Raw genomic sequence first — 23,536 nt, forward strand, 5'->3', positions numbered from 1 at the left:
TTATGTGCAATTCTGGTCACCCTACTATAGGAAGTTCACAACACAGAAAGGATTCAGAAAAGATTTACAAGGATGTTGCCAGGGTTGGAGGATTTGAGCCATAGGAAGAGCTGAATGGGCTGGGGCTATTTTCCCTGGAATGTCTGAGGTTGAGGGTTGACCTTTATAAAATCACAAGAGGCATGGATAAGGTGAATAGACAAGATCTTTTCCTGGGGTGGGGGAGGCCAAAACTAGAGGGCATACGTTTAAAGTGAGGGGGGAAAGAGTTAAAGGGGACCATTGGGGTAACATTTTTATGCAGAGGTGGTGCATGTATGGAATGAGCTGCCAGAGGAAGTAGTGGAGGTTGGTACAATTACATTTAAAAGGCATCTCGATGGGTAAATGAATAGTAAGGGCCAAATGCTGGCAAATGGGACTAGATTAATTTAGGATATCTGGTCGGCATGGATGAGTTGGACTGAAAGTCTGTTTCCATGCTGTACTACTCTATGACTCTGACTCTACAGTTCTACTATTGCCAAAATGCTGTCAGGGCCCATAGCCTTTGCAACATTCAGTGTCTCCAACCATTCCTTGATATCTTGTGGAGTGAACTGAAGTGGCTGAAGACAGGTATATGTAATGTTGGGAACCACTGGAGTAAATCGAGTATCATGGAATCCCTACGGTATGGAAGCAGGCCATTCAGCCCATCGAGTCCACACTGACCCTCTGAAGTGCATCCCACCTAGTTGTTCCTTTAAACCCACAATTCCCATGGCTAATCCATCTAGCCCTGCACATCTTTGGACTGTGGGAGGAAACCGGAGCACCCGGAGGAAACGCACGTACACTGGGAGAATGTGCAAACTCCACATAGACAGTTGCCGAGACTGGAATCAAACCGGGTCTCTGCTGCAGTGAGGCAGCAGTGCTGACAGTGCTAACACAGAGCTACTGTGCCACCCCGAGATGATCATCCACTAGGTACTTCTAGCTGAAGATTGCTGTGAATGCTTCAGACTTATCTCTTGTATTGATGTGCTAAGCTCTTCCATCATTGAGGATGGGGATATTCATGGAGCTTTCTTTGCAGTGAGTTGTTTAATTATCCATCACTATTCTTGACTGCATGTGACAAGACTGCACAGCTTAGATCTGATCGTTTGGTTGTGTGATCATTTAGCTCTCTCTATCACTTGCTACCTATGTTTAGCATGCAAGTAGTCCTGTTTGGTAGCTTCATCAAGTTGACACCTCGTTTTTAGGCATGCCTACTGCTTCTTCTGGCACGTCATCCTGCACTCTCCACTAAACCAAAGTTGATCCCCTGACTTGATGGTACTGGTCGAGTAGGGCTATGTCAGGTGATAAGGTTGCAGATTGTGCAGGAGTACAATTCTGCTGCTGCTGTTGATGGCCCACAATGCCTCATGGATGTCCAATCTTGAGTTGTTAGATCTGTTCAAAGTCTGTCCCACTTAGTATGGTGATAGTGCCACAGAACACAATGAAGGTTGTTTTCAATATGAAAGTAGGACATCATCTCCACAATGACTGTGTGGTGTCGTTCTTTCTGATACTGCCATAGACAGATGCATCTGCAGCTGGCAAATTAGTAAGGATGAGGTCAGGTGTGTTTATCCCTCTCATTGGTTCCCTCACCACCTGTTGCAGATCGAATCTAGCAGCCACGTCTTTTAGGACCGGACCAGCTTGATCATTCGTACTGCTGCCAAGCCACTCTTGATGGTGGACTTTGAAATCTCCCACCCAGAGTGCATTTTGAGGCCTTGCCACTCTCATTGCTTCCTCCAACATGGAGGATTCATCGGCTGAGGGAGGACAGGACATGATCATCAGCAGGAGCTTTCTTTGTCTGAAGTCATGAGATTTCATGGAGTCAGGACTCAATGTTGACTCCCATGGAATTCCCTCCTAACTGATTACCACCGTTTTGCTACCTCTGCTGGGTATGTCCTGCCAGTGGGACAGGACATATCCAGGGACAGCAAGGTGGTGGCTAGGACATTGTAAGGTATGATTCCATGAGTGTGACTATGTCAGGCTGTTGCTTGACTACTCTGTGAGACAGCTCTCCAAATTTTGGCACTAGCCCCCATATGTTAGTGAGGAGGACCTTGTAAGTTCAACAGGGCTATTGCTGTTGTCTTTTCTGGTGCCTAGGTTGGTGCCCGGTCATCTGTCCAGTATCATTTCTTTCAGACTTTGTAGCGATTGATACAACTGAGTTGGAGCAAGAAACCTGTGTACTTGGCATCAAGATCTTTGACAAGAACAGAGCAATGTGATGCAACTATCAAGAAAGACGCTTCATTAGTTACATGGGACTGTGAACAGATTACCTCATGAGATACAAACTTCAGATGGATACAGACCACAAACCATTAGCTGCATTATTGCAATCAAAGGAAAAGGTGAAAAGGTGAAAATTCTCCACTGAGAATTCGGAGGTTCGGATTCAGATTAATGAGGAATGAGTGCTTGGCAGTCTAAACCAGTCTAAAGAAGACACAGATTACAGCTGAGGTACTATCCAGGGTGACAATGGATTAGGTCAAAAGGTAAGATGTATTCCATATTGCACAATGGTAACAAATTAATTATGAGACTCAGAGATAAAGTTACAGGAAATTTGTGCTGCTTAAAATGCAACAAAGTCAGATAATTTTGTTTGGATGGTTGTTTGAAGTACAGTCCAACATTCCAGATTGTAAGCAATCAAGAGCAGAAGCAATGTTTTAACTAACTTAGAGTCAGCTTTTCAAATCCATTATGATTCTTTTTTTGGAATGGAAAGTGTCCGTTAAATAATGGTTTCTATGTGGCTAACAAATGGGGAGGAGCAGCAAGTGAAACTGATGGCGAAAGTGCCCAGAGCAAAAGTTAATGATAATAAAGGAGGGATATAGATGTAGAATATGTGTTAATGGTACGTGTTAAAAGCAGAAAATAGGTCAGCTCTGCTGAGAGCAAACCAATACAAACAGGACACCGGAGAGAAGGGTGTGTAGAAGAAAAGGACGGCAATATTCGTGGTCTAAAGTTGTTCAACTCAATTTTATGCCCTAAATGCTATTTAGTGCCCAAATGGAAACTGAGGCACTGTTCCAGTTTGCATTGGACTTCACTGGACCACTGCAGTAGGCCAAGGACAGTAATGTTAGCATGAGATTAAAATTATGTATTGAAATCCAGACAGAGCGCTGGTGATCCATATAGCAGTCACCCAGTCTGTGTTTGGTCTTGCCAATGTAAAGGGGACTGCATTGTGAGTAGCAAATACAGTAAACTAGGTTGATAGATGTACACGTAAATCACTGCTTCACCTGGAAACTGTATTTGGTGCTTTGGACAGTGAGGTAGTAAAAGGCAAGTGTTACATCTTCTGCAGTTGCCTGGGAAGATGCCATGGGGAGGCGACAATGGTTTAAGACTGACAGAAAAGTAGACCAGTGTGTTATGCAGGGAATGATTCCTGCAGAAGACTAACAAGGTAGGGAGGGAACATGGGGGCTGTCATGGTGGCATAGGGGTTAGCACTGCTGTCTTACAGTGCTAGGGCCCTGGATTTAATCCCAGCTGTCTGTGACTGTCTGTGTGGAATTTGCACATTTTCCCTGTGTCTTTATGGGTTTCCTCCAGGTGTTCTATTTTCCTCCCACAATCCAAAGATGTGCAGGTTAGGTGGATTGGCCATGCTAAATTTGCCCTGTAGTGTCCAGGAATGTGTACGTTAGGAGGATTAGCTACTGTAAATGTAGTAAGGGGGGATGCTGGACCTGGATGAGATGCTCTTCAGAGGCTCAGTGGAGGTTCAAATGGATTCTTTCTGCACTGTAGGGATCTATGTGTTTTGTTATATCATCCTGCTAGAGGTGGTGGAAATACTGAATATCAATAGCTTTTCTCTAACTACTGAGTCTGAACATCTCACAATTTCAAATGCTTTTATCAAATCTCCTTTCAACTTTCTTTTCTGTAAGAAGAACAACCCCAGCTTTTCCAATTTATTGTTATAATTAATGTCTCTCAAATCTGGAAACAGTCTCTTAAATTGTTTCTGCACTGTCTCTGAAGTCTTCACATGCTTACTAAAATATGTTGACAAAAATTGACACAATATTCCAGTTAACGCTGACCAGAGAATTTAGACTCACCATAACTTTCTTGCTTTTGGGCTCTATGCCTTTACTTATAAAGCACAGGATCCTATACACCTTTTGAATTAATTCCTCAACCTTGTCCACCATTTCAACATATATCTGCAAATCTCTTTGTTCCTATACCCTCTTTTAGTACTGTGCTTTTCATTTACACCTGTCCTGATTCTTCCTACCAAATTATATCAATTCTCACTTTTCTGCATTAAATTTCATCTGCCACACCTGCCCATTGAACCAATCTGTTTATGCCCTCTTGAAGACAGGCACCATCCTCCTCACAGTTCACAAAACTTTCATGTTTTGTGGTATGTGCAACATTTTAAGATTATACCTTGACAACTCAAGCCTAGTCATTCATGTATGTCAAGAAACGCAATGATCCTAGTATCATTCCCATGGGATATACCACTGTATACTTTCCTCCAGTCTGAAAAATGACGGTCCACCACTACTTCATGTATGCTGTCACTCCTTGACTTCCTATCTGTGCTGCTACTTTCCTTGTCATTCAATAGCTTCAATTTTTTTCCTGGCAGGTATCAAAAATATTTTGAAAGTCCATAAACACTACATCAATCACATGTTCTTATCAACAATTGCCATTACTTCATCAAAAAAAACACAATAAAGTTAGTTAAACCAATATGCCTTTGACAAATCTGTGCTGGCTTGTTGGCAGTTGTCCACATGACAGTTAATTTATCTTGTATTATCTGTCATCAAGTTAAATTTACTGGCCTGGGTTTGCTGAGTTTGTACTAACACACTTTTTGAACAAGGGTATCACTTTGTAATTCTCCATCCTCTGGTCTTGTCCCAGTAGCAAAAGGGGATTGGAAGATTATGGCCAGAGCCTCTCCAACATCCACCTTTACTTTTCTCAGCATCCTCAGATGCTTCCATCTTATTATGACAGCTAATCAACTTTTAAGCAAATCCAACCTTTCCACTATATCCTTTTCATCTACTTTTATCCTTTGCAGCAAATTACCTAGCTCCTTTATCACTATGAATTTGCCAGTGTTTTCCTCCTAAAGTATAGATAAATGCAAAATATTAAATTTAGTTGCCAATCAATCATTCCATCATTTCTTTCCTTTTATTACTTATATTACTTCAGTGTGAGTAAGTTGGTGGATGTGTTTCTGAAAGATAGAATTTATATACTTTGGAGAGGAAAGGAATGATTAGGGATAGTCAGCATGGTTTTGTGCAAGGGAAATCATGTCTCACAAACTTGATTGAGATTTTTGAGGAAATAACCGAGAAGGTTGATGAGGGCAGAGAGGTAGACGTTGTTTACTTAGACTTTAGTAAAGCCTTTGACAAGGTCCTGCATAGTAGACTAATTAGTAAACTTCAATCACATGGGATTCAGGGTGAGCTTACCAATTGGACACAAAATTGACCTAACGGCATGAGACAGAGTGATAGTGGAGGTTTGTTTTTCGGACTGGAGGCCTGTGACCATCAGTGTTGCACAGGTCTGGGTGCTGGGTCGACTTTTGTTTGTCATTTATAAAAATGGTTTAGATGAGAATATAGAAGGCATAGTTTGTAAGTTTGCCATTTTTTAGATGAGAATATAGAAAGCACAGTTTGTAAGTTTGCAGTTGACACTAAAATTGGTGGTATAGTGAACAATGAAGAAGGTTATCTAAGATTACAAAGAAATCTTGATCAATTGGGTCAATGGGCTAAAGAGTGGCAGAAGGAGTTTAATTTGGATAAATGCAAGGTATTGCATTTTGGTAAAACAAACAAGAGGAGTACTTATACAATTAAAAGTAGGGCAATGGGTACTGTTATAAGAAGAGAAAGATATAGGGGTTCAGGTACATAATTCTTTAAAGTTTGCATCACATGTAGACCATGATTAAGAAGGCACTTAGCATACTTGCCTTCATTGCTCTGACCTTTGAGTATAGGAGTCGGGACATTATGTTGAGGTTGTACAAGACATTGGCGAGGCCTCTTCTGGAATACTGTGTCCAGTTTTGGTTGCCCTGTTATAGGAAGGATATTATTAATATGGAGAGGTTTCAGAAGAGACTTGTCAGGATGTTGCCAGGAATGAAGGGTTTGAGCTATAAGGACAGGCTGTATAGGCTGGAACTTTATTCACTGCGGAGTAGGAGGTTGAGGGGTGACTTTACAGAAGTTTATAAAACGATGATGGGTATAGATAAGGTGAAGGCAGGTCTTTTCCCGAGGGTGGGGAATTTCAAGACAAAGGGGCATATTTTTAAGGTGGAAGGAGAAAGATTTAACAAAGACATGAGGGGCAATTTATTTTACACGGACAGTGGTTCATGTGTGGACTTTACTCCCAGAGGAAGTGGTAGATGCAGGTACAACTACAACAGTTAAAAGGCATTTAGATAAGTGCATGAATAAGAAAGATATGGGCCAAGTGCAAGCAGGTGGGACTAGTTTAGTTTGGATTATGGTCGATATAGACTGTTTGGACCAAAGGTCTGTTTCCATGCTGTATGACTCTATGACTCTATGTGCTTAGAGAAGACATTTAGATTCCTTTCGTATTGGCTACCTATTTCTTCTTATCCTCTCCCTCTATAATTCTTATTCCCATTTTCACATGCTTTTGAATTTCCTACATTCAACTTATTTCTCACTTATATTATCGACCTGACATCCATTACACGTTTTTTTTAATCAGTCTGTTCAGTGATGTTATTACACATCTCTGGAGCAGGTGGGAGATGAACCCAGGCTTAATGGATCAGAAGTAGGGATACTACCACTGCACCACAAGATCCCTATGTTTCTTTACTGTGCTTTATCTAGTGTTCTCTCTCTTGTTATTCAGAGTACCCTGTCTTTGGTTAGAAGCTGAAAAATAAGAGCAGAAATTGGCTCTGAATAGATTTTGATGAACTTCTCCTTTAACTCCTCCCACTTTCTTCAGATCAAAGCTGGTTAATTGATGAGTGTCTGATAAGTGATTAAAGTTCATTCTATTCTAAAGGTTCAACGTGGTATGTCAGCTGATGGTAATGTTATTAAAATATACAAAAATATAACTTACTATAAAATTGAACACACAATGAAATAGTTCCTTACAACTCATTGAGAATGACACATCAGGTAACATGTTAGGATACATTCAGCAGTTAGTCATTTTGTAGCCTTCAAAACACTGCAAATCTTGACGTCACAGCCATATCTGACTGAGTGTAGCATCAAGGAGCCTGAGTAAACCTGGAGTCAATGGGAGTCAAGCAAAAAACTAGGTGGCACAGAGAAAATTGTGGTTGCTCCAGTTCAAAAATCTGTGTTCCAGGACATCTCTGCAGGAGTTCCTCAGGGTTGTGTCCTGGGCCCAACCATTTCCAGTTGCTTTAATCAATGGCCTTCCCTCCATCATAAGATCAGAAGTGGTGATATTCGCTGATGACTACACAATATACAGCACCATCCACAACTCCTCAAATACTGAAGCAGTTAATGTTCAAGCAAGACCTGGACAATGGCTTGTGATAAAAATATGCAAGTAACATTCATGCCAAGAAATGACCATTTTCAGTAGTAGACAGACAATCTAACCATCACTACTTGAAATTCAGTTGCATTACTATCACTGAGTCCCCCCATTATCAACATCCTGAGGGTTATCATTGACCAGAAACTAAACTGGACAAGTCATGTAAATACATTGGCTAGGTAAGAGGTTAAGAATACTGCAGCAAGTAACTCACCTCCTGCTTTCCCAAAGCCTATACACTATCTAGAAAGCACGGGAGTGTGATGGATTATTCCCCACTCGCCTGGATGAGTGCAACTCCAACAACACATAAGAAGATTGACACCATTCAAGACAAGTAGCCTGCTTGATTGGCATTACATAAACAAACACCCACTCCTCCACTACCGACACTCAGTAGCAGCAATGTGTGCCATTTTCAAGATGCACTGCAGAAATTCACATCGGCTCCTGGGACAGCACCTTCCATAGCCACATCAATTCCATCTAGAAGTACAGGGCAGCAGGTATATAGGAACACCATCACTTGCAAATTCCCTTCCAAGCCACTCATAACCCTGACTTGGAAATATACCACCATTTCTTCATCATTGTTAGGTCAAAATCCTTATAAGCATTAGCAGTCCACTTACAGGACATGGACTTCAAAAGGGCAGCTCACCACCACTTTCTCAAGGGCAACTAGGGATAGACAATAAATGCTAGTCCAGCCAGCAAAGACCATACTCCATGAGTGAATAAAAAAAAGTTCCAGACACATAGAGTTATCAGACTGACATCAGAATTGTTTCAATTGAGATGAATCAATTTTGCTTAGTGTTCTACTATTTGGACCTGCAGATCTTTCTTCCCATTGCACTGGGTTCTCAGCTTCATTTGTCCTCTTGAGATGTATATTTTTGCACCATGTAGCCTCAATGTTATCTTCAATGGCTGAATTTTGGACGAACACCATGAGCCACTTCACAGATCTGGGAAATTGGTTCATGCAGCATCAGTGTCTTTCTGAAACTTTACAAGCACCTGATACTCTCATTCTGCAGTCGACATTCTAAAAGTCGTAAACTATTTCGACCAGACAGTGCCAACACATTCTATGATTTAGATTGATTTGCCAGAATCAGCATCAGACATTTATCCAGCAGCCATTTTTACAGTCTAGCTTTGTTTCTTTCAAGCAAAACCCTTGTGTACAAAGCGCCCACTATCTTCATGCACTGCTTCCCCAATGCTGAAAAACAATTCCTTTTTTCTGTTCATTCATGGGATGCGGGTGTCTCTGGCTAGGCCAGCATTTATTGATTATCCCTAATTGCCAAGAGGGCAGTTAAGAGTCAATCAAATCGTTGTGGGTCTGATGTCACATGTAGGCTAGATCAAGTAAGGATGACAGATTTTCTTCCCTAACAGGTATTAATGAACCAGATGGTACTTTTTTTCCCTGACAATCTACACTGGTTTCATGGTCATCATTTGACCCTTAATTTGAAATTCTTTATTGAATTCAAATTTTACCATGGTGAGATTAGAATCCAGGTCCCTAGAAGCTGAATTTCTGGATTAATAGTCCAGCAATAATACCACTGGGCCATTTGTCCCACCTGGTGCCCTCCATAATATTTACATTCTATATTCTGATCTTGATTTTTCTGCTGTCATTTCTGGAAATATGTGTTACATTTTCTCCATAGTGTTGTTCTTGTTAGGCTTTGATTGTCTTTTAGCACAAAGCCAAGCCTCATCCATGCTGTTGATTAGAAATTTGAAATAACCAATAACAACTTGTACACACATCTTTAGAAGATCTGTAGGTTTTAAAGATGGCTTTAAGAAGTGCATTTTGCTCTTTTGTTAATGAAGGAAGGTTAAGACAGAGGTATTGTGCGGTCTGCTTAAAGCCAATAAAGTAAACAGCTTGAGGCCTTGGGGTTTTCTTTATAATGTTGAAACAATAGAAGCAGCCTGAATGAGTGGGATCTAGCTCCCACAAAACCATGATTTTTACATTTAGCTTTCTCTCTCTGTTACAGCTGAAAGCTGGGGTTCTTTTCCTGCTGCTAGAATTGCATGTGAGACAATCTATTTTACTGAATTTGCCTTTGCCAGGGCTGTGTTTATGGAATGTTATTTCATTGGAACAGTTAATTAGTGGTACTTAATATATATATTATTTTGTTAAGAACTTCGACAGAGTTAAAGCTAAGCCAATTCTTTTCTTATATTTTTACTTTGTCTGAATTTTAACCGTTGTGTAAAATTAAAGTGTGTTTCACTTAAAGTCCAGGTGTTTGACCAATCAAATTACATATGTAATGCAACACCTCACATTTACCTTTACAATAAGAAAAGGTTAGGATCTAGGCAAAATTCTTAATACATTTTGAGAGGGTTTAGTCTGGTCCATTACAAATATAATGTGTGTGCAATGTGTCTGTTGAGGCTGATGAGATTATATTGTAAGACTATATTGCTCACACTATATATTGGGTAATTTGTAGCTACAAATAATAGTGCATGCAAACCTCAGAATTTCTTCAGTCAGGGCAGGCAGGAACAAAGCAGTGAATGAGGTAGGAATGATCAATTAAACTCCATTTGTTTCAATGCAAGAGGCCTAAAAGGTAAGGCAGATGAAAACAGGGCATGGTTGGGAACATGGGACAGGGATATCATAACAATTACAGAGATGTGGCTCAGGGATAGACAGGACAGGCAGCTTAATGTTCCAGGGTATAGATGCTATAGGAAGGATAGAAAGGTGGGGGTGGGGGGGAAACAAGAGAGGACGAGGAGTAGCGTTTTTGATTAAGGATAGCATTACGGCTGTACTAAGGAGGATATTCCTAGGAATACGTCCAGGGAAGTTATTTGGGTTGAACTGCGAAATAAGAAAGGGATGATCATCTTATTGGGATTGTACTATAGACCCCCCAAATAGTCAGCGGGAAATTGAGAACCAAATTTATAAGGAGATCTCAGTTATCTGTAAGAATAATAAGGTGGTTATGGTAGGGGATATTAACTTTCCAAACATAGACTGGGACTGCCAAAGTGTTAAGGGCTTGGATGGAGAGAAATTTGTTAAGCATGTACAAGAAAAAATTCTGATTCAGTATGTGGATGTACCTATGAGTGAAGGTGCAAAATTTGACCTACTCTTGGGAAATAAGGCAGGGTAGATGACTGAGGTGTCACTGGGTAGCACTTTGGAGCCAGTGACCATAGTTCTGTCAGTTTTAAAATAGTGACGGAAAAGGATAGACCGGATATAAACATTAAAGTTCTAAATTGGAGAAAGGCCAATTTTGACAGTATTAGGGAAGAACTTTCAAAAGTTGATTAGGGGTTGGATGTTCACAGGTAAAGGGACGGCTGGGAAACAAGAAGCATTCAAAATGAGATACCGAGGGTCCATGAGACAGTATGTTACCATTAGGATGAAGGGTAAGGCTGGTAGGTATATGGAATATTGGATGACTAGAGAAATTGAGGTTTTGGTCAATAATAAGAAGGAAGCACATGTCAGGTATAGACAGCAGGGATTGAGTGAATCCCTAAAAGAGTATAAAGGCAGTAGGTCTATACATATGAGGGAAATCAGGAAAGCAAAAAGGGGACAGGAAATAATTTTGACAAATAGGGTTAAGGAGAATCCAAAGGGATTCTGCAAATACATTAAGGATCGAAGGGTAACTAGGGACAGAATAGGGCCCCCTAAAGATAGAACAAAGAACATAGAACATAGAACATCAAACAGTACAGCATAGTACAGGCCCTTCGGCCCATGATGTTGTGGCGACCTATTATCCTACTAAGATCAATCTACCCTGCATACCCTACATTTTATTATCCTCCATGTGCCTATCCAAGAGTCACTTAAAAGTCTCTAAAGTATCTGACTCCACTACCACTGCCGGCAGCGCATTCCACACGCCCACCACTCTCTGTGTAAAGAACCTACCTCTGACATCTCCCCAATACCTTCCTCCAATCACCTTAAAATTATGCCCCCTTGTAATGGTCATTTCTGCCCTGGGAAAAAGTCTCTGACTATCCACTCTATCTATGTCTCTCATCATCTTGTACACCTCTATCAAGTCACCTCTCATCCTTCTTCGCTCCAATGAAAAAAGCCTCAACTCCCTCAATCTTTCCTCATAAGACCTGCCCTCCAGTCCAGGCAGCATCCTGGTAAATCTCCTCTGGACCCTCTCTAAAGCTTCCACATCTTTCCTATAATGAGGTGACCAGAACTGAACGCAATATTCCAAGTGTGGTCTAACCAGAGTTTTAAAGAGCTCCAGCATAACTTCATAGCTATTAAAATCAATTCCCCTGCCAATGAAAGCCAATATACCATACACCTTCTTTACAACCCTATCAACTTGGGTAGCAACTTTGAGGGATCTATGAATGTGGACTCAAAGATCCCTCTGTTCCTCCACACTGCCGAGAAACCTGCCATTAACCCTATCTTCTGCATTCAAATTCGACCTTCCAAAATGAATCACTTCACACTTTTCTGAGTTGAATTCCATCTGCTACTTCTTTGCCCAGCTCTGCATCCAGTCAATGTCTCATTGCAACCTACAACAACCCTCCATGCTGTGCACAACTCCACCAACCTTTGTGTCATCGGCAAACTTGCTAACCCACCCTAACACTTCCTCATCCAAGTCATTGATAAAGATCACAAAGAACAGAGGTCCCAGGACAGATCCCTGCAGAACACCACTGGTCACGAAGCTCCAGGCTGAGTACTTTCCATCTACTACCACCCTCTGTCTTCTATTGGACAGCCAGTTTTGTATCCAGTCAGCCAAATTTCCCTGAATCCCATGCCTCCTTACTTTCTGAATGAGCCTACAATGTGGAACCTTACCAAATGCCTTGCTAAAATCTATATACGCTACATCCACTGCTCCGCCTTCATCAATGTGTTTTGTCACATCCTCAAAGAATTCAATAAGGTTTGTGAGGCATGACTTGCCCCTCATGAAGCCATGCTGACTATTTCTAATCAAAATGTGCTTTTCCAAATAATCATAAATACTATCTCTCAGAATGCTCTCCAATAATTTGTCCACCACAGAAGTAAGACTGACTGGTCTTAAGCATATCTATGTGTGGAACAGCAGGAGATGGTGGATATACTAAACAAAAAATTTGCATGTGTTTACTATGGTTAATGATATGGAAGACAGAGAACATGGAGAAATAAATAGTGACATCTTGAAAAATGACCATATCACAGAGGAGGAGGTGCTGAATGTTTTAAAACGTATAAAGGGAGACAAATCCACAGGACTTGATGAGGTGTACCCTAGAACTCTGTGGGAAGTGAGAGAAGAGATTGCTGGGCCCCTTGCTGAGATACATGTATCATCAATAGCCACAGGTAAGGCGCCAGAAGACTGGAGGTTGACTAACATTGTGCCACTATTTAAGGAAGGTAGTATGGAAAATCCAGGGAAATATAATCTGGTGAGCCTGACATTGGTGATGGGCAAGTTGTTGGAGGGAATCCTAAGGGACAGGATTTATATGTATTTGGAAAGGCAAGGACTGATTAAGGATAGTCAACATGTCTTTGTGCATCAGAAATTGTGTATCACTAACTTGATGGAGTTTTTTGAAGAAGTAACGAAGAGGAGTGATGAGGGCAGAGTGGTGGATGTGATCTATATGGACCTCAGCAAGGTGTTCGACAAGGTTCCTCATGGTAGATAGTAAGAACTACAGATGCTGGAGTCACAGTCGATACAGAGCCACCTACAATCCGACCCCACCACCAAAGAGATTTTCTCCTCCCACCCCTATCTGCTTTTTGTAGGGACCGCTCACTCTGTGACTCCCTCGTCCACTCCACACTTGCCACCAACGCCACCACACCAGGCACCTTTCTCTGTAACCACAAGAGGTGCTATACATGCCTCTACACCTCCCCTCTCACTTCCATCTAAGGCCCAAGATAAATCTTCCATATCTGACAGGGGTTCATCTTTACATCCTCCAACCTGGTCGACCGAATCCATTGCTCCCTATGTGGCCTCCTGTACATCAGTGAGATGACTGGTGACAGATGTGTGGAGCACCTGTGCTCCATTCGTTGTAATCAACAACACCTTCTGGTCGCTAACCATTTTAACTCCCTCTCCCACTTCCTAGATGACATGTCCATCCTGGGCCTCCTCCAGTACCACAAAGATGTCAATGCAAACTGAAGGAACAACAACTCATATTCTGCCTCGGGAGCCTACAGTCTGATGGCCTTAACATAGAATTAACCAGTTTCAAAATCTCCCCACCCCTGCCCTCATCCCATGTCCAACCGTCCTTCACATCCCCACTTCTTTGACTTGAGACTACCTGTCCATCTTCTTCCCCACCTATCGCCCTACCTTTCCCACCGACAAATCCCCACTACTCCTACCTGTATCCACCTGTCACCATCCCACCTATCTTTCCCCAGCCCCACCCCTCTTTCCTCTATTTATTTCCCAGGTCCCTTCCCCTTCCCAGTCCTGATGAAGGGTCTAACCCAAAACATCCTATCTTCTGTTCATCATGGTAGACTGGTTAGCTGGGTTAGATCACATGGATTACAGGGAGAACTAACTATTTGGATACAGAACTGACTTGAAAATAGAAGCTAGAGGGTGGTGGTGGAGGGTTGCTTTTCAGATTGGAGGACTGTGACCAGTAGTATGCTACAAGGATCAGTGCTGGGTCCACTGCCTTTTGTCATTTATATAAATGATTTGGATATGAACATAGGAGGTAAGGTAAATAAGTTTGCAGATGACACTAAAATTGAGGTGTAATTGACAGCAAGACGGTTACCTCAGAGTACAATGGGATCTTGATCATATGGGCCAATGGGCTGAGGAGTGGCAGATGGAGTTTAATTTAGATAAATGTGAGGTGCTGTATTTTGGAAAGGCAAATCAAGGCATGACTTATACACCTAATGTTAAGGTCCTGGGGAGTGTTGCTGACCAAGAGACCTTGGAGTGCAGGTAGATAGGATAGTGAAGAAGGCATTTGGTATGCTTGCCTTTATTGGTCAGTGCATTGAGTGTAGGAGTTGGGAGGTCATATTGCAGCTGTATCGGACATTGGTTCAGCCACTTTTGGAGTATTGCATGCAATTCTGATCTCCCTGCTATAGGAAGGATGTTGTGAAACTAGAAAGGGTTCAGAAAAGATTTACAAGAATGTTGCCAGGGTTTCAGGGTTTGAGCTATAATGAGGAGCTGAATGGGCTAGGGCTATTTTCCCTGGAGTGTTGAAGGCTGAGGGGTGACCTTATAGAGGTTTAAAAAGTCATGAGGGGCATGGATAGGATGAATAGACAAGGTCTTTTTCCCGGGGTAAGGGACTCCAAAACTAGAGAGTATAGGTTTAAGGCGAGAGGAGAAGATATAAAAGGGACCTAAGGGGTAACATTTTCAAGCAGCGGGTGGTGCATGTAAGGAATCAGCTGCTAGAGGAAGTGCTGGAAGCTGGCACGATTACAACATTTAAAAGGCATCTGGATGGTTTTATGAATAGGAAGGGTTTAGATGGACAAGGGCCAAATGTGACTAGATTTCCAGGTATATATGATATCTAGTCATCATGGGCAAGTTGGACTGAAGGGTTTGTTTCTGTGCTATATGACTCTATGTTAATAGCTTTTGAGAGTAGGTTTTCTTTCTCTCAGCAGATGTGATCTCCTGGCAGTATCACTTATTTCTAAGACAATCCTATCTCTTTCATAGGCAACCTTTCAGTTGCCCATTTTCACAAGATTCAGCTGGATATCTAAGTGCTATTGTATACTGACCAATATTATACCTCTTTATGGAGCTCTGATATTAAACACTTACCATTGATAAATAACACTAGTACGGTGTATAAAGTGAGTATATCTAGCCTTCAATGTTTCTCCTGCCTGGCTCATCTTTTCCTCAGTGAGCTCCAGCATTCAATTTGGCTAATGGAAGTCCTTCCCAGCATTGTTAATAAATTTTCTATTCATATTTGTTCAGGTTTTATGCTGATTTCTGTAGCTGTCTCACAATTTTGCCATTGAAATTGAAAGAAACTCTTATTGAATCTTACATCGACTTTCATCCCAGCATGAACAGGGACTTGAAAAATTCATGACGATATGGACTCTACCTGTAGTACAGAATTGCAGGCCGCAGAACAAATTATCCATTTCTGTTCAAAGTTTTTGAGAAGATTTGTAGCTCGGGTTGTGGATGAGGTTGTAGACTTGCTCGCCAAGCCAGTGTGTTTGATTGCAGACATTTCATCACGCTGCTGGGTAACATTGTCAGTGCACCTCCAGTGAAGCGTTGGTGTTCCGTCCCACTTGTTATTTATATGCTTCAGTTTGCTGGGGTGGTTGGTATTACTTCCGCTTTTGTTCTTCAGCGATTTGCATATCGGGTCCAGTTCAATGTGTTTATTGACTGAATTCTGGTTGGAATGCCGGGTCTCCAGGAATTCCCTGGCATGTATCTGTTTGGCTTGTGCTATTATGATGTGTTGTCCCAGTCAAATCTGTGTCCTTCTTTGTCCATGTGTATTGAGACCAGTGAGAATTGGTCTCTTGACCAATTGACAAACAGGATGGAACACCAATGCTTCACTGGAGGCGCACTGATGATGTTACCTAGCAGGGTGACGAAATATCTGCAATCAAACACACCAGCTTGGCAAGCAAGTCTGCAACATTATCTATTTCTGTCTCTTAGAGTAGCTGGCTCTCTTACAGTTTTCAGCATCCACACAATTTCAGTCGTTCACTACCAATACCATGTTCCATGTGCAGGCCTTAATGGTTTCTACCTCTAAACAGAAACCAACCTCAACAGAGGTTACATGATTATGCCAATCACATTGTCTGCATGCATTTCTCTGAAGTGCCACACACACACACCAATGTGACTTGTGACCAGTTCACCAGAATTCGTTGAGCGATTTCTGGAGTATTGTACACAGTATTGGTCACCTTATTTAAGGAAGGATACAAATGTGCCAAAGCATTTCAGAGAAGGTTAACAACATTGATACCAGGAAGGAGCAGTTTGCCTTATGAGGAAAGGTTGGGCATGCTAGACATATAGCAGATGGACGTTAGAAGAGTAAAGGCAACTTGATTGAAACATATAAGATATTTGACAGGGTGGATGAGGAGCGAATGTTCTCGTTATGGGAAAATTTCGGACTAAGGATCACTGTCTTAAAATAAGGGGAGCCCATTTAAGTCAGAGTTGAGGCAAAAAAACTCGTGAGGGTCACAGGTCTTGGGAAGTCTTTCTGCAAAGGTGGTGAAAGCAAAGTCTTGGAATATTTTTAAGGCAGAAGTGAATAAATCCTTGAAAGCAAGTAGTTGAAAATGTTGTTGGTGTAGACAAGTGAATTTGAGATTTCAATCAGATCAGCTATGATTTTATTAAATGGCAGACGAGGCTTGAGGGGTTGAATAGCCTTTTCCTGCTTCTTGATTGTATGTCTGTAATACTGTAGACACCAGAAAATCAGCAGAATTTCATGTGTTTCTTTGCTTATTATCAAGACTCTTTTTATGGTCTACCTTCAAGCACAGATATCAATGTACTAGTCTAAATCATAAAATCATAAAATCATAAATAACGATAAGTATTCACCCTATTTGCAACTAGACTTAACATGGTAAAGTGTAAAAGTATCAAAAACACTACAAATTAAACACAGTCTATTATTTTACAGGAGATAGAAACCATTGAAGGTATATAAAATTAATATTACAGAGCATTAAAGCCATTCAACACCTTGCACCCTTGTAGAACTTTGCTTACTTCTGGCTTTTACAGGAGGTAACATTCAAGAAAAATAATTCTCCATGATGCAGACTGGAAGTGTGGACCACAGGTATCCCTACCATGACCTTAACTGAAATTTTCTGACTGTTAACTCTGACATACACAATCTTGAAATATACATTCTAAACACACACCAATGAGAAGCATGTTTACAATGTTTGCGTATTACAAAGGAACCATTTTTCTCTGATTGAAAAACTAAATAAATTCAGTAACAGACAGCAAAGGGCTTAGGGCTACTTTTCTAAATATATCTCAGCATCTGGGGGGTAAGTTAGTTTGGTTGGCTGGTTTACAATGCAGACTGATGCCAACAACGTAGGTTCAATTCCTACACCAACTGAGGTTACCATGAAGAACTCGCCTTCTCAACGTCTCCCCTTGCGTGAGACATGGTGACCCTTAGGTTAAACCACCACCAGTCATCTCTCTCTAATGACAGCGCAGTCCTGTGGCCCAGTAGGACTAAAGTGACTTTGCCTTTTTAGTGCCCAGGAACTTTCTCTGCCAGGAGTTTTCCTGAAAAGACCAATGGGAACTCACTGCCTGGGTATTGCAGGTGGGAGTCTAGTTGAGAAACCTGATTTTTTTTAAATTGCATAATCTTTGCAGCAAACAAAATGAAAGGCGTGCTAAATAAAATCAAGATGCATCTCATATCTGGGCATAAATTCTTTTGTCCTAAGTATGCTTTGGATTTGATCCAGAGTAACACTGATACACCATTAATTGAAGTGGAATGTCCTCCCTCCAAAATAAATGATGATGATTTAGCCTAAAATAGCAGCACAACGAACATTCTTTGCACGAAATCAATTTGTACCATGTGCTTCTGCTTAATAGGAGTTCCAACACTGGTTGCCATTGAGGCAGCTGTGATCCTGAGCAAGCCACTGATAATTTTGGACTATAAACAAGCACAGCTGAGAATTTAACAATGATGTTCTCCAGATCACATACTCATTCCCTGTTTAAAAAAAATCAGATACAGATCTGCATTGCAATATGTTCTCCCTGCCATGTTGCCTGTATATGTTTCGTCCCTAGCATTTACCATCAGCACTTGGCAAATTAGCAACATCTGTTGCTCGGATCCCAAGGCAACAGCTCCACCATTTGTTGGCAAGGGAGAATGCATTCCCACACATGGCAAACTTCAGATGAGGAGACAAAAAACTGCCTGAGGGTTGTGTTAAAATGATTAAGACAGACAAACTTCTAGATTTTTCAGGTCATGTAATAGAGTTTGAAGAGACAGGTCATTCTCCACTAATGAACTGTCAATGCGTGTGTTCGTATAGCATCTGCACCCAGCCAGTTTTATAGTTCATTTAATCTCTGCAATTTTTCAGGTTGGTGCTTGGAGCTATCTGAACACGTGAATGCTTTAAAATGGTCCTTATAAATTGCACTGAAATATTACAGGCCAACTTCAGATGAAATATGGATAGTTTGATGAATTATTGCTGGTGTGCAGGCCTTGAGCCCTTACAGTTATGCCATGGTGTACCAGTGCACAAATATTTAATACCTTTGTCTGAAACTCCTCTTTGTCAGTTTATTGGTCACAGTAACAATTTTTAATATAAGGATCAAAACCTGTACTAAGGTAACAAGAGGAAGAATTTAAGATGAAAATTTTAAGTATTTGTATTTTAATACACTACCTAATTTAATGGCATTAGTAATTTTTCACATATAACACATTCTAAATTTGACAACCATGTAACAACTTCATATTTTAGGTATCCTATTTGGATTTAACTGCTTGAAATGAGATATGGAGAAGACGCTTTGGGCACAGAGGACACATTTACAATTTTTGGCAAGACCAAAGCAATAGCTGTAAATATTTAATAAATCCAAAAGGAAATTCAACAGAAGCATCTTTACCAAAATTGTGGTTAGAATGTGATGTTTGCTATCACAAATAGCAGTAAAGGCAAATAGCACAGACCATCATCATCATTGCCAATCCCTCATGGTGAGGGTGAGGTCTGTCAGGCATCACGATCTGTAAATCTTTCATGTGGCTCAGAAGGTCAATCCTGGAAGCACAGGTCTTTGAGCAATGAAGACGTGAGTCAAGCCAGACTTGCTTCTGCTCTTACAGGCTCTCTGCAGAAGAATTTGTGCTCAGTTTCCTACTGTGCTGCCACTTGCTGGATGTGACACTGCCTCAAGGCAGTTGTTCATAAAAAATTCCTCTCAAGCTCTGATCTAATTTTATCCCCTTTTCAATGACACCTTCAGATTGTCCTTAAATTATTTTCTCTGTTCTGATTAAGAATGGGTGATATTCTTAAGTTCAGAAGTTGATTATTTGGCATGTTTTTACCACGTCCTAACCACCAAAACTGATGGCACGTGGTTGTGGCTACAATTCTGGAGGAATTGGCATTGGAGAGGATTCTAAAGTTTTTTCACCTGTCTTCCCTCTTGACTTTGAGTATCCTACAGAGACACCATTTTTGGAGGATCCCAGTGCCTTGAGGTACCTTTAGTAGATGACTTAAGTCTCACTGCCATAAAGAATAGTTATGAGAATAATAGCACATAGGCTAAACCCTTTGTCTTTTAATGGAGATTGCTATTGTTGAAGACATTATCACACAATCTTCACAAGGATGTGCTGGCACAGCTGACTCTAATCTGGATCTCCTCTTTGATAGTGACCTTTTGAGAAAGATAGCTGCACAATATGGGATATGTTCAATGGTTTTGAAGTGTAGGTGCTCATCTAAAGGATTGTTGGTGAAGGATTTTAGTCTTGCAGAATTTGATTGAAACACCAACATGAAAATAACCCTGATGCCAGCATTGGTACCTCCTAACCTGCGTCATTGTCTGTCCCCACGATAGGAAGAGTATGCACATTACTTGGACCATGGCAGATGCAAGTAATTGCTTGTTAGACCATAGCTTATATGCTACATTGTGACAGCACACTTAGCACCCAAGCACCAAAGAAATCCGGGAAAAGTTTTAACACTCCACATTCTCCAGGATATGTAAACAAGGGAACAATTCCAAGTGAAACTTCCTTCCTCTGAAAAGATGGCTAAAGACATTGTCAAGTACCCATTCAGGAGTAGTGCAAGCCATGCCTTTCAAAAGCTGTAACTGAGAAGGTAATCTGGCTAGTCAAGATGACAGTCCCTTGCCTGGATCATTCAAGGGGCTTGCTCCAATATGCCACCAGATTGTATGTCTTTCATTGTTCTTGTGTATCGTGAGATTGTGGAATCTGATGGCTAGCTTGTAACTGCAATTGAAATTGTTATTTACAATGAACATTATAGCCGTTTCTGGCCCAGGACATCAAACTGCATGCTGAACTTAACACTCAAGCCCATGAGTATTTAACAACTAGAACAACTGCTGGTTGTTAACACACTTCACATGAAGTATTGCAGACTGCAGTATCATCACAGTCAGTCATTGAGTTAGTTGTTAACTATTGTGTTCCTGGCAACACACAAGTCACAATGTAACATCATATACATTTACTGTAGCATGTAGCTATGAACTGCTCATACCAATTAAAAGTAGCACAGAATTGTGCAGTGGAAAGTCTAGGCAAGGTCAAAGATGTGCAGGCTAGGTGGATTGGCCATGCTAAATTGCCCATAGTGTCCAGGGATATGTGGGTTATAGGGGGATGGGTCTGGGTGGGATGCTCCAAGGGTCGGTGTGGACTTGTTGGGCCGAAGGGCCTGTTTCCACACTGTAGGGATTCTATGATTCTAAAACATTTGAACATTTGAAATCATCAATTATAATCTCTTGTAGCTGTTTTGAACGGTGTACAACGGAACTGTCACAATCCCAATTCCCTTTCCTACAGTCCATACAAGTAAACCTTTCCGAGAACAATTGGTGTGTGTCTTTTAAAGTCCTGACAGAGTGGACAACTTGAATAAGTAGCAGCAAGTTTTTTTATGGTTTTTAATAAAGAAGCGTGTTTATTGAGATGCTCGCCCCAAAATTTGAATGCGTCAGCATTCACTATCACAGTTCCCCACACTCCAAGTTATAAACAAAATAGAGTTCATAATTCATGTGATTGGCTTACTCTGGAAAACATGTCAGAGGCATGAAGAAGAAGATATTTTCACTCCTGAAACGTATTTTAGGTGAATCTAACAGTCAAAGTTGAATGCAAAAGAAGGATTTTGTTAAACTTGAGAGGGCGCAGAAAAGATTTACAAGGATATCGCCAGGACTGGAGAGTTTGAGTTACAGGGAGAGGCTGAATAGGCTGGGGTGTTTCCCCTGGAGCATCGAAGGCTGAGGGGTGACCTTAAAGAGGTTTATAAAACCATTAGGGGCATGGATAGGGTGAATAGACAAGGTATTTTCCCTAGAATAGGGGGAGTCCAAAACTAGAGGTTTAAGGTGAGAGGGGAAAGATTTACAAGGGATCTGATGGGCAACCTTTTCTCACAGAGGGTGGTGCGTGTATGGAATGAGCTGCCAGAGGAGGTGATGGAGGCTGGTACAATTACAACATTTAAAAGGCATCTGGATGGATACATGCATAGGAAGGATTTACAGGGATTTGGCCAAGTGCTGGCAAATGGGACTAGATTAATTTAGGATATCTGGTCGGCATGGACGTGTTGGACTGAAGGGTGTTTCCACGCAGTACTTCTCTAAGACTCATACCTCTATATAAGGTGATCTCTGATATCTTATAGGGATTTTAATTTTCCAAACATAGACTGGAACTCGTGTTATGAGCTTGGATAGGGAGGAATTTGTTAAGTGTGCACAAGAAAACTTTCTTATTCAATATGTGGATGTACCCACTAGAGACAAAGCAATACTTCAGCTTCTGTTGGGAAATCATGCAAGTCAAGTGACTGAGGTATCAGGGACAGCACTTTGGAATGATCATAATTCCATTAGTTTTATAATAGTTATGGAAGAGAATAGAACTGATTAAAAAGTTAAAGTTCTAAATTGGAGTAAGGCCAATTTTCACAGTATTAAACAGGAACTTTTGAAAGTTGATTGGGGGAGGCTATTCGCAGATAAAGGGAAGTTTGAGAAACGGGAAGCTTTTAAAAATGAGAGCAAGAATTGAGAGGCAGTATGTTCCTGTTACTGCAAAGGGCAAGGCTGCTAGGTAGAGGATGACTAAAGAAATTGAGGCTCTGGTAAAGAAAAAGAAGGAGGCTTATATCAGGTAGAGATAGCACTGATCAAGTTAATCTCTAAAGGAGTAAAAGGGCAGTAGGAGTATACTTAAGAGGGAAATTAAGAGGGCAAAAAAGAGGACGTGAGATAGAGTTAAGGAGAACCCAAAGGAATTCTATAAATACATTAAGGGAAAAAGAGTAACAAGGGAGAGAATAGGACCCCTTAAATATCAATGTGGCCATCTATGTGCAGAACCACAAGAGATGGGTGAGATACTAAACAAATAAATAGTGGTGTCCTGAAAAGAGTTCTATTACAAAAGTTGAGGTGCTGGACATCTTAAAATGCATGAAGGTAGCTAAATCCTGAGGACTAGTTCAGGCAAATACAATGTTGGCATTTATCTCAAGAGAATAGATTATAAAAGCAAGGGTGTACTTCTGAGGCCTTATAAAGCTTTGTTCAGACTACATTTAAAATATTGTGAGCAATTTTGGGCCCCATACCTCAAGAAGGATGTACTGGTCCTTCAGCTGGTGCAGAGGAGGTTCACAAGATTGATCCCAGGAATGAAAGGCTTAACATATGAGGAACATTTGAGGACTCTATGTCTATACTCAATGGAGATCAGAAGGATGAGGGGATATAATTGAAAATTACAGAACACTGAATGACCTGGACAGAGTGAACATTGGGAAGATGTTTTCAATGGCAGGAGAGACTAAGACCCAAGGGCACAGCCTTAGAGTAAAGGGAAAACCCTTTAGAATGGAGATAAGGAGAAACTTCTTCAGCCAGAGAATGGTGAATCTGGGGAATTCATTGTCATAGAGGGCTGTGGAGGCCAGGTCATTTGA

The sequence above is a fragment of the Rhincodon typus genome, chromosome 2, assembly GCF_021869965.1.
Source record: "Rhincodon typus isolate 14 chromosome 2, sRhiTyp1.1, whole genome shotgun sequence".
Classification (NCBI taxonomy): Eukaryota; Metazoa; Chordata; class Chondrichthyes; order Orectolobiformes; family Rhincodontidae; genus Rhincodon; species Rhincodon typus.